Source organism: Lates calcarifer, linkage group LG24 (genome assembly GCF_001640805.2).
Source record: "Lates calcarifer isolate ASB-BC8 linkage group LG24, TLL_Latcal_v3, whole genome shotgun sequence".
NCBI lineage: Eukaryota > Metazoa > Chordata > Actinopteri > Centropomidae > Lates > Lates calcarifer.
This window is the reverse complement of record NC_066856.1, coordinates 3,223,091-3,242,103: the sequence shown is the minus strand read 5'-3', so window position 1 is coordinate 3,242,103 and position 19,013 is coordinate 3,223,091.

The window sequence follows — 19,013 nt, the reverse complement described above, 5'->3', positions numbered from 1 at the left end:
GATATGTGAGAGGAATACAGCCAGGGGTTAATGAGATGGGACAGGTGGTCAGTTTAAATGTTTGGTGATTAGAACGCAGACACCACAGTCATTCATGTGATGCCTCTTGGTGCCTTTATGACACTTGCTTAACACACAGTATGTTGAGTCTTTTGTTATTAAAATTATTGTTGTCCAATTTGATTTAAATGCCTCTAGAGAGCTGAAGTAAAAATGTTCCATTTCAGGTTATTCTTAAACCAGTTTGACAGATGGAGGCCAGTCAAGGTTTCTACCCACTGACAAAACAAGACAGGACAGTTTTTTTTAGACAGAGGAGATGACAACAGAAAGTTAGAAAGATAACATTAGATGAGGGTGTGGGTTGATATCATGGACATGGGAGAAGTCAACAAGAATGATAACATATTGCATGTGCTGCCATGCTGGGAAAACTTAATGGGAGTGTTTTTGAATGACTACAATTATCATTTGACTTTATTAGAATGTCAAAATGTCTAGTAGCATATGTTATAGTTGACACTACAAAATAACTATCAATTGAACATGCAAGATTAACTTCAGCAGATACGCAAAGTAAGTGCTCTCCCCTCTAACGCTCCATTCAGCAGGCATGACGGGCATTTGGTTCAGTCAGTAAACAGTGTTCATTGGAACCAGTTATATTTTTAGCACTGAGAAGGCCCAACATCTCCAGGACCTGCAGCAGGGTCATTTAAAACAAAGAAAATAATGAGCACAACTTAAAAGCAGCTTTGATAGAAATGAAGAAGCAGTTAACCCAGTAAATAAATAGCATGTGTTTAAGAAGAAGTGTGTAATTACTATTGTGTGCATCACAACCGCATTCATTTGCTACTGAAATAACAGAATTAGAGCCTGCTAGAGGTTTGTTATTTTGTACCACAGCAAATTTCTAATCCTTCTAACTTCTGAGAGTGGGCAAGTTGCCGAGGTTCTATCAGAAATATATTGGTACTGATATAACAAATTCATTGTTTATACTCTCATTACTTAACCAATAAGAGGAACAATGTGTTTCCCAAAACCGTAAGTGTATTGCTTGCAGTTCACTACAATTTGTGTGTATGTGAGAAAGAAGGGAATCAACATAATATGTGTGTGCATGTGTGCGTGTGTGACTCCAGCTATTATCCACTTGGTCTGTCTCCCCTATGATTTATTATAGCGTTTCCTAACAGCACCAGACAGGGCTCCACAAAATGGGCTTTCTTGTAATTGTCCTCTAACATGGCGAGGCCAGGAGTCAGCTTCAAAATATAAATAAGCTGTAATAATGGCTTTGAAAACACAGCGAATTACAAAATCGACTTATCACTGTAACCGAGAGATCATATGAACCACAGCTGAGGCGGCAGCAGAGAGAGGGCAAAGAGAGAACAAAGTGAAACGCGAGCAGGAGTGAGAACAAGAGACAGACATCCAATATGTGAAAAAAGGTTTGAGGAAAAAGTCAGAGCACAGACAAGGAAGCGGCAGATAGAGAGAACTTGTGTGTAAAGATAAAAAAAAAGCAGTAAACATTAATTTATATTTCAGGGAGCAGTTCTCTCCAGCTCCAGCCTCAGCCATAATAGGAGCCACCTTTATGTTAAAGTTTTTACTTAAAAAAGTACTTACTGCCTTTTGGCCTGGATTTGACCTGCCAAGTCAGCTCTGCAGTCACAAATCAATCTGCAGAGGAGCCTACTGTATATTACATTTTCATTCTCTGACAAAACAAGCTTTCAGTTTGTTGAAGAACTGGAAATATGACTCATAGGTATTAACAAGGTCTTAAAAGAGAAATATCACATGTGTGAATATGAGTCAGAAAGCAGCTTAGCATAACCAAAACCATAATTATCATGATTTATAAAGCAAACCTGGTCCAAAAGCATCACTGTGAGATTCATATTCAAAAGCAGAGCAGCTGGAAACGTGACTGTGCGCTCAGTTCCTTGGCATATTCCACTTTAAGTTAGATTTTGATCAATTCAGTTTATATCTTGAATAAAACACAGAAAGTGAAAAGTTCATATCTGCTGTCAATTGGATTAAATATGTTGTCCTCAGGTGTACTGCATCAGACTGGTTTAAAATCATGTGGCTCAAACAGAACTTTTTCAGTAGTTGCCTCCTCTTCAGTGGCCCACCTGACCTGTGGTGCTCCCAAAGGCTCTGTTCTTGGTTCCTTTTGTTTACAGGCTGTCATGAGGACACATTACGGTGAAACACAACATTCACCAAAGTTTTGCCTTGTGAGGCGCTATCAAGTTTTTCTGATTCTTATTCTGATACAAGCTCACTTCTCACTGCATCCTCAGATTTTTGACATTTTTAAACTTGTAGTCCTCTGCCCCAGCCAACACTGACTCAAGTGACATTACCTGAGGACATTCATCAGACCTCACACACCTCCCTCTGGAAACACAAAGGGCTTTATACAACTTTTTTCACATAGGCAGCAGTGCTCCCTAACACTGTAAACACACTTTGAAGTGTAAATTTGGTGGAATTCCCCTTTAAGCTTCTGAATAACCCTCTACAACCCACAAAAACCTTCTTATGAAATAATGGTTATGAAGAGGTGAGGGTAGAGCAGAGAGGTAGGCCTATATTTGCTTGAGAAAATCTGGCAACAGAACAAAGTCTTCATAATGTCAGAAATAATATTTATGTTTTTGTAAGAGTGTCTGTTTGTATGATGTGGAATTCTGTCTTTTTATTCTCTTTCTTTCTTGTTATGTGTTTTGGTTCTGCAATTTTATTAGAATTAAAATAGAAAATGAATGTCAGTTATATATATATATACATAAAATGCGTTCTTCATATAACATGTCCCCAAAGCCCATCTCCTAATTGGGTGACATCCTCCACTTGTTTATTCCCATGTGCCCCACAGCTCAAAGCACCCAGCAGTCTTCTGGTTTGAAAAAGGTGGATCATAGCTGTTACTTTAGGATGGGCGCTGACGCTCAATAAAATCAATCACAGAACTGTCTTTTCTATGCACCTGCTCTCTTGTAAACATGTCAATCAAATCACTCCACTAATCCCTGCATTTATCACACTTCAGCAGCTCTTGCATGCACGGCTTCAGCATAAAGCCAGCAGTCAACAAGAATTACGAAGATGTCCATGATTATTTTTTTGTATGGGGGATTTCAGTGTGTGGGCCAGTGAGATAAATTGCTTTAATAAAAGATCATTTATTTTGAAACCTTTCTTTCAACACACATACTTTCAGCCTTGTATCTTACATTACTTAAGCGTTCCCACATGAGGAGATATGACAACAAACATTTATTCAAACTAAAGAGCCCAAAAGATTAGATTTTACAAGTAATCCAATCATGGATGTGATCTTTTATACAGCACAAGAGGATGTTTTTGTCATGTCTGCTAAATAAGTTCTTTCCTAAAAGTATGCACAAGTAATTACATTTTGTTTTCTGTTTTAATCATGTTTTGCTTACCTAGTGAAAATTTTGTTTTCTCCCTTTTTAAGCTGTGTCCTGGAGTCATGCCTGTGCCATCCTGTTTGACGAGGGAAATCTTTTAATTCACGTCTACAAACTCGGTATTTACTCAGAGTAGGATACGATTAGCCACATGCTAAGGTAAGCCAACTTTTTTTTTTCTTATTTGGACTGAGTAATGGACGTGCTAATGTCGTGTTTATACGAATGTGTCTGAGCATTAATGGCACATTAGCTCAAATCCAATCCAGAGGTTAAAATCAGCCCCCCCACCACCCCTCCACCTTGTTTTTATGGTCTTGTTTACTGTCGGTTCAAATGCCATTTGTTGCACTGTTGGTTTCAAAGAGTTTTCCATGTCATGGGTGTTCCTGTCCTGAGAGAGGTGAAGTGGGTTCATGTTTTTTTTTTTTTTTTTTTTTTTTTTTGCTTGTCCGGAAAAGTTTTCCATTGGAGAAAAAATTGTGGTGAAATAAGTAAAGAGACAAAATGAGAGAGACTGAAGCAGAGAGAGGGATGACAGATGAGTTATGAGGAGAGAGGAGGGCAGGAAAAGCTGCTTCCTTCCTCCCTCCATCATGATCGCCCAGGGGCCATGGCTTCAGGAGCAGCCTCAGTATTTTTAGCTCTAATCAGAGGGGAAATGCCACCTCTGGGTCCTCAGGGGTCGTTCGGAGAGCAGAGTGGGTGCACAGAGGGAGAAAGAGTGTCCAGCATTTTCTGACCCATCCAGAGACACACAAACATACTGACACCCAAGGCTGACCCCTTAGCCCTGCAGAACACCACAGCCAGGGTCAGAGAGCATGAGCTTTGACTGTGTGTGTGTGTGTGTGTCTCAAGGAAATTTAAATTGAATGCAACTGGACTTAGTTGTATTTCCTTGAGATAACTATGACCTGGATGAATGAGAATATCCACAGGCGTGTGTGTGTGTGTATAACTAATAGAGGGCTAGAGCTGGACAGGGCCCCTGAATTATAGACATTTGATATGTCAGGACTCTTGTGTGTGTACAGCAGATAGATGGAATACATGACAGTACCTTTACTTCTTTGTGCCATTGCATACCACTTGATATTCTATTCCATTATATTTCAAAGGCAAATGTTGTACTTTTTATTTAACTACATTCATCTGACAGCTATAGTTACTTTTTATAGTTTTTTGCACTTGAACTTATGAAGCCAGCAATATATAAATTCCCTAAAGTAAAAGGCTAATAAAACATCAATGAATCAGTAATGGTAACCTAATAATAATCCAAGTATAAAATAGTATTACACTCACAGACCAATTTCCTTTACTAAGTCCTTTTACTTTTGTTAATTTAACTAAACTGTGCCGTGTATTTTTACATAGGTGCAAAACCTAAACTTGTAATGGAGTATTTCAACAGTGTAGTACAGATACTTAAGTGAGGGAATACTTCTTCCACCACAGTTACTTGCTACAGCTGGTAAATATATTTGAGTTAAAAGTACCATTTCATTTCAAGTACAATTTATATTTCCTCAAAATGTAGCAGAGCAATTATAAATTTGCATAAAATTGAAAGTAAACAACAGATACCTCCTAATTGTACCATAGGCTGACCTAATAAATTTTTCAGCCTCTTGGTGGCAGCGCAACAAGCTGTAAACACATCACTGACATATTATCACCTCATTAAGTTGATTAACAACCAGAGTGGTAAGAGTGAGTGTGAGCATTAAAGTTGTAGGCTGTAAAACCAAAACAATCTGCTGAAAGACACAAAAAATCTAAAAAGCTGGGAGGAACAGCAGAGTCAGGTGATAATTCTCTCTAGTTTCCAGTCTACAGGTAGCACTCTCTGCATCATACACAGTCAGTTAAATCTATTATTTCGCTTCAACAACAGTCCTGAATTTGTGTTTGTGTGAGGAAAAAAAAAGAAAGGTTTTTTGTTTCTTATGCTTTTGTCCTTGTGGAGATCTAAAGATACATTTCCACATAATTTGAGCAAAGAGTCAATTTCCAGCAGATACATGCTCATTTACCACCATGTGAAGTGGATAATCTTACTGTTCACTGCAGCTGCTGCTCGCCTTTGTGTCTTCCACCTCATTTATCTTTGCCATTTATTTTTCTATGAATCAACATTTCCTCCAGATCATGTCTCAGTGAGGGCATCGTTCTGCTGTCCTTACATTTAATGATTCACTTTAAGAGAGCTGCTCATGTTGGAACTGAAAACCTGGGATTTAAAGTGACCTTGGTAAGACAAGACCTCCCTCTCTACTACCTTTCCCCTCTTTCAGGACATCCACATACACGCAAATGCACAGTTCTTCATTCTGCTACAGTACAAACTGCTGGAGGAATAGCTAATCTTTAATCCAGATATTGAAAATTAGAGGCAGACTCCTTTTCCGGCTGCCTGGATCTCTCTTTCTCTCTCTGTGTCTTTCTTTTTTCTTCTCTCTCTCTTCAAATGGAGAATCCCTCTCCCAGATCCTCTGGTTAGGAAAATGTTTAGCGGTCGGGCCTTGCTTCCTGTAATTACTCCATTATTCGCATCCCAGTGGTGGAGAGAGACAGTAGGGCAGAGGGCGCCCGGGCTTTACCCAGAGTACAACAGGGAATTCAGCACAGAATGTCAGACATGCAAACTGTGCATTCCCGAGCATACTGCGACACACGCACACACGTGCATACCTACACACACACACACACACACACACACATATACACACAGAAACAGATGCATCACTCAGTCAAAGCTACTGCAATTGTTACTGCAATTTATGCTTGTTTAATGCCAAATTCAGATAATTAAGATAGATTGATGTGAGGCCCAGCTGCAAAATAAATTTGGTTATGTCTGATCTCTGAAGAAAAACCCTCCCACATACACACACACACACACACACACACACACACACACACACAGCGGTCATGTCAGTGCAGTTTTAATGGAGTGGTCAATCAGACAGAGTGAGAGCAACCAGCCAAGGCAGCGAGGCAGCCTCTCTATTGAGTTAGGGCAGACATTAGCACCAGGCCTGTCTCTCGCCTTAGACTCCGTCTCCTCTCTGTGCGTCTCTATCTGCAGTACAGTACAAAGAGGCCTGTGCTGTGGCCTCCACTGCCCATACCAGTGACTGATCATAACCTAATTGGAATGATGTAACTTGTTTTCCAGCCCATTCAATCTAATTTGCCCGGAGCCAGCCACACTGAAATAATTGTCAATATGATCCGTTCTTTTTGCTGTCTCTCTCTTTCTTTGTGTGGATTTGCTGAGGAGGATGTGGGAGCAGGATGAGAGGCTGAGCTGTGCAGGAATGTTCACAACTCAGCAGGGTGAGGAGATGGGCATGAGGAGGCAACGTAATCTGAATTTAAGAACTCTAGAAGGGGAAGAGATGTATTACATTTTATTTTCATCCCTTTTATCAAAATTTTCTTCCGTGATATCTATGAGACTTCCCAAAGCTGACATGAGTGGTAACTTATTAGTTAACATCAGATATGACTAAGTGACAGGTACTCCAAAGTGGTCTCAAAAATGACCTGTGTTGTGACTTGTGATATCAATTAGATTTTGAAATGGGATGTGAGATGGATGGTGACTCCTCAAATATTTTGAGAAATGCCTTAAATTCTGAAATATCTTGAAGGGAAAAAAAAATAGTCATGCTACAACTGTATGAACTAATGTAACCATATGATATCTGCATATTCTCTGCAGGACCACACTAATACAACTCTTACACTAGAGACACACAGACTGCAGCTGTGTCTCAACAGCATCATCACATTATACTTAAACCTCAGTAAGGAAGAGTCTATCAGGATAGCAGCAGCACATTGTGGCATTCATATAAATTAAGGTCCTAAAAATCAGTGATATTAATAAGCTCAATATTTAAAGATGACAAATTCAAACAGGAGAAATCTACTCAGAACTTTTAACCATGTGCTTCCAGCATGGGAAACTAAATGCAGTTTTAAATGTAGAAATTCAGGAGCTTCCAGTGACAGAGGAGCAGTGTGTCAGACAGACAGTTTTATTGTGTGAGTAAGGAGTGCACACCTTTGTTTGCCATATCTCACTTTTATCTTTACCTTGAGTGAGGCTTTGTGTTCAGCACCTGTTTCATTCTGAATAAATGTAGTTGCAAGGAGGGAGTGCAGAAAGGCTATTTTAAATTATATATTTTAATATTTCTTGCATTTTGACCGTTAATTCTTGTTTCAGCAAGAACTGAGAGACACTTGAAAGACACTGTGAGACACTGTTTTGACATGAAAGAGCCAAGAAAGCCATCCAACACATAAACAGTCCAAAACATCCTCAGACTTTGTCCTCAGTCCAAATCTGTTCCTCATCCAAATCCACAGTCACAGAAAGCACAAGCCTAACATAATCACAGAGTGCTCGTATAAATTAGTAAGCACTCACCCAAACTGTTAAACTCTGGTTGACATCTGTGAGCGTCGTTAAATGTTCTGCTTGTAGTCAGAAGAGCTTTTCTCTCTTTATGTGTGTTTACGGAGGGTGTTGGCATATGTACGTCTGTGTAAACAGACAGACGTTCAACAAGGTCACAGGGTCACAATGAAATTCACTTGTCAACTGTGACTTTTTTTCCAGAGGTGTAAAATGGTGGATGGCCAAAGCAGACAAAAGAAACTGATCTGCGAACACTCGAGTAATGAAGTATCTCTCACCGCGGCTTTTGTGCGGACTTTCACAATGGTCTGTGTGATATGGATCCCTCTCAGACGGGCAAAGTGGCCACCTATTGTGAGAGCTGAGCGTACAGGATCCGAGGCGAGCCTCTCTCCTCAATGCGGCCACAGTAATTATGATATAATTTTTCTTCAGGATTTCAGCAAGTCTTCTCACTTTACTCAAAGAGCCTGGAATTGGGCTGGAGTTAGGTGGTGAAAGCTCTGATGCTGCAGGGTGTCGGGATTTCACAACAGCCCTCTAAAAGCCCCGTCTGGGATTTTCTCTGCAGTTTTATCCTCATACATTATAACAGACTTTTGGAAGTTCATGTACTGTACTCTGATACAGTTGACTCATTTTCCACTACAGTTTGACTTTTTGCTGATGACAGAAAATTAGGCAGTAATGTTTTTGATCATAATTGATTTTTAAGAGCATTGTGTCAATCATCCGATGATCATAAAATAATCAAGGTGGGGGTATTTTTTTTTTATCTTATAGTATAGTATATCAAAATTGTGGCATATGTATATTTAATGTACATTTTATATACTCAAATATTGCATTTCTAATTTTTATCCATTATATATCTTTTTATAAATATTAGTTTTATTAATTTTAGAATCATTATATTTCTGTTTATTGCACACTAGCTGTTGTAACATAGTGATAGTATACCACCCTGGTTTCACTACATATTTTGCATGAGCATGCACATCTTCAATTTTTTTCATTAGCCTATATGATCACCACATCACTACAGTAAATGACTGTAAAGTTAAATGTGTCCTAATAAAGTTAGCGTAAAAATTAGGCATGTTCAGTATTACATGTTGCCAACTTACTACTGATGAATGACATGAAACATACTGACCTTGGACCAGTTACTGATAAGATCAGTTCCGTACTTGTGATTTGAACACACTTACTTTATGGTCCAGTTTTCCGCAGTTAGCCAATCTGTGACTAAGACACGTAAAGCTTTGTTTACATATATCACCTTTAGTGTAAAATCAGATCAGCTGTAAAACAAGAGTGTACTGATTCTCCAGTGTGAGAGCTGTTTCCAACTGCCCTTAACATCAGTGAGAAGTGGACTTGAACTATTTCCTGGCAGTTATTAACTTGACTTTGCTGATTTTTGAAAATGTTTTATCTCAGTTGTCTAGAGGTAGCTCCGAACACACCTGGTTAACATGATGTCTGTTGGGTAACATCAAAAATGTAGTCTTATTATTTGAAATCTGGAGATTCAGAGCTGGTGTCTGTGCCCAGTTCATTCAGGGACAGTTGCAGGTCTCTTCATTTACTGGTTGCTGGAATATTTGGGAAATGGGACATATTATTTATTTGCAAGCTCCCAAAGGTTTTTATTGATGCAACATTCAACCTACAAGGTCTCCGTCTGACAGAGTCTAAGACAGTCTAACATCCGTGTGAACGTGGATTGTTCCCAAAAAAGTTCCTTAGCAGAGGACAAAGATCCACACACTTTGGCTTTGAACACACCATTTCCTTGCCATAAAATCGGCAGTCGCTCATTTCACTTGCTGCTGAAACACAACGTAAAAATAATATTCTGTTAAATGTTTAAACTGGGTTATATTATCTTAAATTATTTTCTTCTTTTAATTATTTGTGGTTATGGGAGGTGAACCAAGTCACTGCCCCTGCATTGTTAAGAGATGTTCGGGGGATGGTGTTTTTTTCCAAGTCATGGGGAGAAAATATTAACAATGCAGACTTTCATTAAAAAAAGAGAAACATGAAGTACAGGCCCTTCCACTAATTTCCTACAGTCCCTAAATAAAAAACAAAATGACTCCAATGGCTAAACACTTGATTTGTTACCTAAGACTGAACACTGTTTCAGTTGTGTCAATATTGAATTGTGATTAAATAAACTGGGTCTTGTCCTTCATGCACTGTTATCAGAGGCTCTAACATGCAAAATAACATAATCCAAACATTTTCCTCTACAGAGAACCAAAATGATATCATCACTAAGTTCCACAACTTGTTGACACCCATATGAGCTGCTGCTCTGTGTTACTACAAGACGACAAGCCACCTGCAGCCAACAGGTTGTTCCTGCTGTTTACACAATAGGTCATCTCTGAGATGGACTGATAGCACAGACTCCATGTCTTCATGTCTCCCCGGTCCTCCCTACAAAATCAGACAAATGCATGACAACATTTCTATGCATAAGGCCAAGTCACAGAAGGGTAAATATGAAGAAGCAGCCACAGCTCGGTCCCAGCACCCTCCCTTGCTTGGGGTGGGGGGGGCACGGAGAGATAGGCCATGTTTACCCAAAGCAGGTGGACTACAGTGCATATGATAGCAGGTCTCTGAGGTTTCACGTCAACAAGGAAAGCGAGAGCGCCAGCGTATTGATCCCATCCACAGGGAGAGATAAGCTGTCGCCACTCATGAAGTCATTTCATGCTACATGCAGTTAGGGGAGAGAGCTTGTCTATGTGGACTGTACATACACCGAGCTATTATGTTGACACGAACAAAACAAGACATTGTTGTGAATGGTAGCAGGTAGTGTGTTGTGGTTATAGGTTTGTATTCATATATAACCTTTAAAGGATTTTTTTCTTATTGTCAAGAAATTGCTTTAAAAGACCAAAACCAACAAGAATGCATTGACCTATATTTGCTCCTGCTGTTGTGAGAATGTAAATATCCAGTCCTCAAATATAATAATATCAGTGACATAATAATATTCTCCTTTTTGAAAGATAATCTAATGAAAAAGTGATAGCTCTGAATGTGAATTCATCCACAAAAGAATATAGTTCCCAACAAATGCATGGGTTACTCCTGTTTGACTCACCTTTGTTAAACACCACAGTGCCCAGCTGTTTTAAGAAATTACTGAGCCTTAAAAAAAATAAAATAAAAAGACCCCTGGCTCCTGAGTGCTACAGACAGGATAAATTGTGAAGCACTGAGAGATGGGCTAATACATTGGTTTTGAGAGAAGAAGAGTAGATCTGTTAGGCATGTTGTTTCTCTCTAAATTTGACTCAGTCTCAGACAGATGTAACTACTGTATTTGCTTGTCACAGTTAAAAACTACTTTTAAATAGCACTACTGAATTACTTGAGACATTATTTCTACAATATAAAATGCATGAACAGGACAAAGTGCTCAAAGCATTAATCAGCAGTAATTTTCAGGGAATGTTAGTTTTGGTTTCTGTGCAGACTACCATTCATTTATTCCCCAGGATACTCCAACAATGTTTTCAGAGCTGTAACAGGAGGCCAAGGCCATGTGTGAGGGGTGAGGAGGTGGTTTACATCTGATGTCTAACTTTCCCTTACCTTGTTCTCCTCACTCATCACGCTCATTGCGGCCAGTTTCCGTTGCAATGCTTATAGAGAGCCTGAAAAAATCACCGTGGATCAGATGTCATTAAATTGCAGAAAAGTATTACATGTAGTCAAAATAAAAGTTGAATTCCTATGGAGACAAAGCAGGAATAAGTTTGCATGGTTATGTTTGATACAGAAATCTTTATCTGTTTGTGCTGTTTCTTCTTCTTCATCTACAAAAGTCAGACTTCCTGTATAATCAGTCTGCAATAGATAACGCTGTCTGCTCCTCTGCTGTCGAGTCAGTTTTTCCCTCTGGTTTCTCAGCACACAAAGGAGGATGACTGACAACGCCGGCCACTGAGAGTCAAAAATCCATCTATGGATTTCAGAGTCTTGTTGCTCGCCACCCCCACCCCCCCACCCTGTCCCCACTTCCACTCTCTTCCCCTGCCAAATCAATTCTGTGCAGGGACTTTATTGACTCAGGTAAAGGGGTTGTGATCCAGCAGTCAATGTCTGTGTCTGCACAGTGGAGGGAGGGATGGAGACACAGAGGGAGCGGGTGGCATTAATGTACCCCTCTTACTGGGGTCAGGGGACCAGAGTGTGTGTGTCTGAATGTACTTCTTCTATGCATACTAAAGTGCACGTACACATGGATGCATACTTTAAGTCTGTGATTGTGCTTGTGTGTGCATCAGGCATCTTTATATGAGCTGAAGAGGCAGGCCTGGGCCTCGGGGTGCTGAGGGGCAGACATCGATTAATAGGCTCTGTGGAGCCACTGGTCTGTCTCCGCTGGTGGGAGGAAGGCTAGGCTGGTTTGCTGAAGAGCTTCTATGGCTGGGGGCTACAGAGAGAGACAGGCCAGGGGGGTTGAATGGTAATGGTGGGTGATATGTGGGGGTCAGTTTGGGAGGGGGTCTTCCTGCTTCTTTAATGATTAAAGGAGGATGTGACACCCTCCATGGAGTCACGCAAGCCAAGAATCCACCCTGAGGTGCTTTACTGCTACTGTCCTCATTACACTGACCGTTGTCACTGTGCTGATACGCTGTTAGACCTCTCCACTGGAGCCTTGATGAAAGTCTTAATCACACCTGAAGAGACGCTTGTCTCGCTCATACTTTCACACGTGCTACAACTTTTAGCTTTTTAAGTTTCCAGAAACCTGAATTATTAGAAGTCTCTACTGCAGCACTCACTATTAGAATTTAAGTCCTCATTAGTTTTGACAAAGTTAAACAATTTATCTGTTTGTGTTCAGAAACTACAGCTTCTATAATGTATTTCCAGTATGGCAATAGTATGATATGTTATCTTAACTGTGTCCTCCCTATGATATTCAAACAAGACCTGAACTGTATGGGCAGCAAATAAGGAAACAGTCATTTGTACCATAGTAGTGTTGGAAGGCACTGTTCCTGCTGATCAGAAAACGCTAATATTGGTTGTTTTTCAATTTCTAGGAGAAGCAACATATTTTTTCATTTAGTCATGAGGGTTGAATATGTGAAAAGTTACACTATTACAGATATCAGGTTTTTTATTCGTGGCTCAGAACCCCAATGTTCCAGTGTCACTTTGATTTCTGTGTTCTTGAAGTGTTCTTATTTTGATAATGCTTTTCCCTGTCACTGACCAAAGCCCACTTTAGTGCATTCATGCAGTTATTTAAAGATAACCATTTATTTGTGTATTTATTTCAGATTACGTATATTTTACATTTTTATCTCTCTATAATCACCTTTGTTTTAATTACTGACATATTAGATTTAAAATGTGTACAACACAATTAGATTCTCCCCTGCAGCAGACCTTTTACACTGAATACATTTTGACATGTCACAAAAAGCATAAAAGCATAAGTGTAAATGATAAAATTAATGTTGACTGAATTCCATTTAGCTGCTTCAGTTTCAGGATGGTGGAGCTGTGCATGCTGGCTCACTGTAACACAGTCACTTGAGCCTTGAATAGAGACATAGGGACATTGTTAATGTTATTGGTGACACCTGTGCTTTCCTACTATGACAAGTCAAACAGTCCGCTGTGAAAAAGACCTGTTCCTAAAACTACGGTAATGCCAAGGCTTTAGTCTTACTGAGTCCTGGTCTTTAGTGTTATGTCCCTGGCTGCTGTGCCTCTGAGCCATAGATGAAGCCTCAGTCCAGCTCATGCTTCTTGCTCCCCTGTCTGAGCCTCTGGCCTGTACAGCAGTGCAGGTCCCCCTGGCCCAGTCATGGTGCCAGCCTACCTCCACCAGCCCTTTGATCAATAGTGGCCCGACTGCCTTGTCTCCGCTCCCCTCCACCCCCCACCCCCTTCGCTGCTCTTCAGATCAGCCTGCTCTCTAACCCCTCAATGACTGGAGCCTCATTAAAAATACATCACATCCAAATTACATTGATCTCTTTTACTCTTTTCATTTACTTTCACTGAATCTCTGACCCCCGCCTTCCTTTGTTATCCTATTCTGCTGTGTCATGATGACGAACAGAGGAGCTCTTACTGTGAATCAGTAACAACTTCTCTTCTTCTTTTTTCCTCTGTGCATGTTTTATTTTTATGCAGCTATGATGCCATTGTTTTTGACATAGGGGTGTTGTTTGCATGTCACTACTGATGTTTCCTGTTAAATGATAACAAATCAACAGTTAATCAGTGAGTCATTTGGATTTACATGACTGTTACTTACAAAAAAAATCCCTGCTCTCTTTTCATATCATGCCCTACACTTATTTGGATATTTTCCGCATTCTTGTTCAAATTGCAGTTTCTCCATCTGATTTTGGGTGGCATTCCTCTGGGAGATAATAATGAGTATAGCTGAGGGCCGCTGGCTCACCTGGGGACTGCAGGGCGAGTCTGTACAGGCTACTCGTCTCTATCACGGCAGACAGCAGGCGGACCAACCACACTGCGTGATGTGCTGATACCCAGCCTGCACTGCTGCACGCATAAAGTCAGACCAACATTTAAAACAAATATTTTGCAGATACATTTTTCTGTATGGATTGCTGGTGTGACTTGGACATCTGAGAAGGAACAGAGATGTAGCATTATATGTAGAAGAGAAATATTGGTCGAAAAACATGAGAGCAACCTTTTAGCTCATGTCTGTTCACATTTCTATTTCCTGTTACATTAGAGGAGGTGGTTATGTCTGTTGTTGGTAGAATGAGTAGCCAGTGTGATGACAGTCTTCAAAGTCTGTGCTCACATAGTATGTTCTGTAATACAACTACTGTCTGAATGATTAGAGTCCATGCTGGTACATTAGCCTGGAGGAACACTGACGCATAAGATGTTTGAAAGAAGAAAGAAAAAAAAAACAGCTCTGCTCTAATCCCACCTTTATCCTCTGTGCTGCAGGTAAGCCTGACCCAAGGTAATCTCTCAGGCAAAAATGTGGGGATTCCTCTTCTGTTTTTCCAGATTTAAGCAGCACTGATGACTCAAGCTGATGGACAAAAAACAGACATTTTTCTTGATTCAGCTTTGAATACTGACATCTAAGAATCCAAATGGAAGCTATGGTAAAATTGTGATGTTGTGTCTTCTGATATGAATTGGAAATTGTAATTTTAAAGTACATTTCATCAATTCAACATAATTGCAGTATCCATTTTACTGCTTTTTTGTTTTTGCAACCTTGTGTTGTTGCTGCTTTTGAAGACAGTGAGGTCATGTGGTCTTTTCTGAGAATTTGGGAGTAAGTTTACATTTCAAAATGAAAACATGCTGGGGATTTTATTGAAGGATTCCAGTGTTTTAGACTAAAATTGATTAATTTCAAGGCCAACAAATAAATACAGGGCTAGTTTCCACCACCAGAATTTGTTCCCAGTGAATTCTTAAAAACAGCATGTAAATAGTAAATGGACTGTACTTTTGTACCCAAGCCTGGTTAAGAGGAGCAATCTGTAGGCCGACGAAGCCAGGGATCAAACTGCAAACCCTTAATAAATGGACAATCAGCTCAACCCTTATGTAGTTAAAGGACACCAGATTAATGTAGCTATTTGTTATTATTATTTCAAAATTGAGGAAAAATAATTAGAAATACAAATCATCTTTAAAAACACAGAGACACCTTTTTTATACCTTATAATACTTGAAATGATTTCAGTGAAATATCAATAACACTCAGAGTGATTAGGCATTGATATTAAAAATGTTGAGAAAAACAACATATGCAAAACATTAGTGAAATGTATCATTTAGATTCATATTCACAGATTAAACACATAATTTACTCACTGTTTTGCAGCTATAAACCAGTTTACTTCTGATTGCTATAAGAGAATAAAGAGGATAAATCTTCATCATGTAGGTCACTGACAGAGCGAGCAATTAAGTTACTTAATCAGTGATGATAAAAGGCAGTGCAAAAGAGTTTAATACAGACACTGACTTTGGGTGAGTATTGATGAGGTGGTCAGAGGAGAGGAGAGGGGGCTACAGGGAGCTGTGGACTTTGAGCTCAGCAGAGGGAGCTCTTTCTTCTGTGTGTGTGGTGTGTGGTGTGTGTGGTGTGAGTGTGTGTGAGTGTGTGTCTGTGGTGTGTGAGAGCGTCCATGCATAGGTTTAGGTAAGCTTACAGTGGAGGGTGTGTTGAAGGAAGACGACACCTGCGTGTGTTGCCTGTGTGCAGTCAGTAATGAGTCACTTGGGAAGAATGGACTCAGATCAGCAGATCCACCTTCTCCTTACACATTTTCATCATTTTTAATCCTCATACAATTTTTGAATTTGGCTATAAAAGCCTCCTACAGAGATCTAGAGTTGGATGTGTTCCAAAAACGAAATTACAGATTTCAGTTGTTGCAGCTTCATGACTGCATGGTTCACATTTCAAAAGCTTCAACCACAGTGATGCCTGAGAAAGAAAAAACATTTCTTCCAGACGCTACAAAGAGGGGACCTTTGGCCAACCCCATGCTTAATATGTAAAACATACACACTCATCACAGGTCTTTGACATGGCAAATACCAGTGGCCAGATTAATCAAAAATAATGGACTTGCTGTGTTTGCTGATCCGCTGAGCGAGGCCTTTTCTGCCTTCATAAAGACCATAACGATCTTTTTGCTCCAGTATTGCCGTCTGGAGGTGTTCCAGAGTCAAGAAACCTGATCCACACCCTCGCATTTCTGCGTCCGCCAGAAACGACCTGTTCCCATGAGTTCAGAGAGGAAAAGGTCTTGGAACGTCACACTTAATATCACACGCTCCTGCTCACACACACACACACACACACAAAGACACACAAAGGGGCGGCTGCTGGCCACAAACACTGGAGTAATCATCAAGTCTCACAGTAGTTCTTGTTATCAGAGGTTTCAGCCCACACACACACACACACACACACATGCACACACACTTACATATCACTCCCATCTCTTCTAAACTGCTATAAAAAATGCCATTCATCTACACATTGTGGGAGGGGTCGTCTAGAGGTGATGAGGGGAGCGAGTTTCTATGGCGACAGTAATGAACGAATGAGGTCGAGTGCAAGGACCCGGGGCTGCGATGCGCTTTGTGCCTTTCTTTGTCCCCATAACAGTGGAAATTAAGGGACGCAGGAACAACAGGATTGAGTACACATGACCTAATGAGGGTCCAGTGTTTGCCAGGCCTCTGGGCCTGGGGGGTGAGGGGGGCAGGAGGTTTTGGAGGATCAGGGGAATGTGGGTGGGAGGTAGTGGAGTGAGGTGCACAGGGGAAGGGGTGGGATTATAGGTGTTATGTCACTTTTGTGTTTGTTTTAACTTGTGAGGAGTTTTTGTATTATCTGATGTCTTAAATGTACAGCTGCTGCATATAGCTGATTCTCTAAATTTACCAGATATTAAAGCCCTCTCATTCCCCCAAATCTGTTTCCCTCTGTATTTCCATTCAAACATTTCTTCCCCTCTTTACTTTCTTTCCCTCTCCTCCCTCTCTCTGCTGACTGCCCTGAGTTGAAGTGACAGCAGCTCTCATTAAATACGAAACACCGGTCACATGCGAAATTGACCTCGCAAGTGTTCTGGCTCACCCTGTCTATCCACCAGGCTTGACTCCCATCAGCCCCCCCCCCCCCGGTTCAGAGCGACCGAAGCCCCAGAGGTGTCAGGTATGGAGAGGGGAGGAGGTTGGAATGGATTTAGATTTTTTTATTTATTTATTTATTTTTTTGATGGATTTTTAATGTGGAATGCCTATTATCACCAGATTTTCACTCACATACTAAAGGCCTCTTTACCAGCTTTCTTTCAGAGCCAAGCTCAGTTTCCTGATTTCTATTACTATTTTTACATCAATGCACGCAAACTGTTAAGAGCCTCTTGGCATCAGTTTCCTGTGGTGCTGAAGAGAATGCTGGATACACTTGCTAACACTGTGTTTTAAAAGAGCTTTAGTACATTTTGCTATTGCAAAATAGCTAACATTAGCATTAACAGCTGTTTATTTACCAGTCTAGAGGCAATGTTGCGAGTTCAGCATCAAACTTCATTCCTTTAGTCTCAAGCTTCTTTTACTAAAGTTAGTATGCTAACCAGCTAGCTGTGGCCTGACCGGCCCACTGCAAACTGCCCTTACTGCTCAGAGGGTGTATTCTAACCTTTTGTATGTGAAGGTCATTCTGTCAGTAATTTCTTTATTTGAGCCAAGCATGTGACAAACAACACACATACCACATAAATAAAAAGGAAAGCAAGGATATGGAAACTGAAAACTGGAAAAGTTACATATCAGCCAGAAAAGATGAGTGTATTAGGCAAGAGGAAGAAGGAGGCCGTTGATGACAGAAACTGGCAGAACAGTTACACAACCTGTTTAGTGTCATTTTCCTTGTTATTGTGTGTTTTTAGTTTTACTTTCTAATTTAAACATCATCACTCACTGTACAAAAATGTGACTTGACTTGGTCAGCAGGTAGCTGTCCAAAGTGTAAACTGAACAAAAACAGTGAAAACTTCAGTGAAACGTGTTGTTTTTGCTCCTCCTGAGGAAACTTCTTGAAGATGCTCTTTATCGAGTAGAACAGACTTATTATCCTGTTTACCCCCCAGCCCACCTCCCTTTTTTGTAATGCCGGTTTGATGAATGATGTTGAAGTTAAGCAGCTTATGACTGACACTCTTTACATACTGACTTACTGTCTGCAAAACAGATGCCAGGCCTAACTGTTATATAATCATTTGTAAGAGTGTCTTAAGTTACAGTACTTTCAGAATAAACATATTTTTAAGCTTGAGAGGATTTTTTCAATAATTTGAAATGGCTTTCAGAAAGGGGCCATAATCACTTGCATGAGCTCCAGTCAAAAACTGACTGATTGTAGAGATTGATAAACACTTTTCTAGGACTTGACTGAGACTGGTGATTTGCGAGGTTCTGGGCCATAAGCAGGGCTGTGTTTGTATGCCCTCTGTCTGCCTGTCTGTCTGCCTACCTGTCTATCTGCCCGTATGTGGACAGACAAGGCCCAGCTGCCGTGT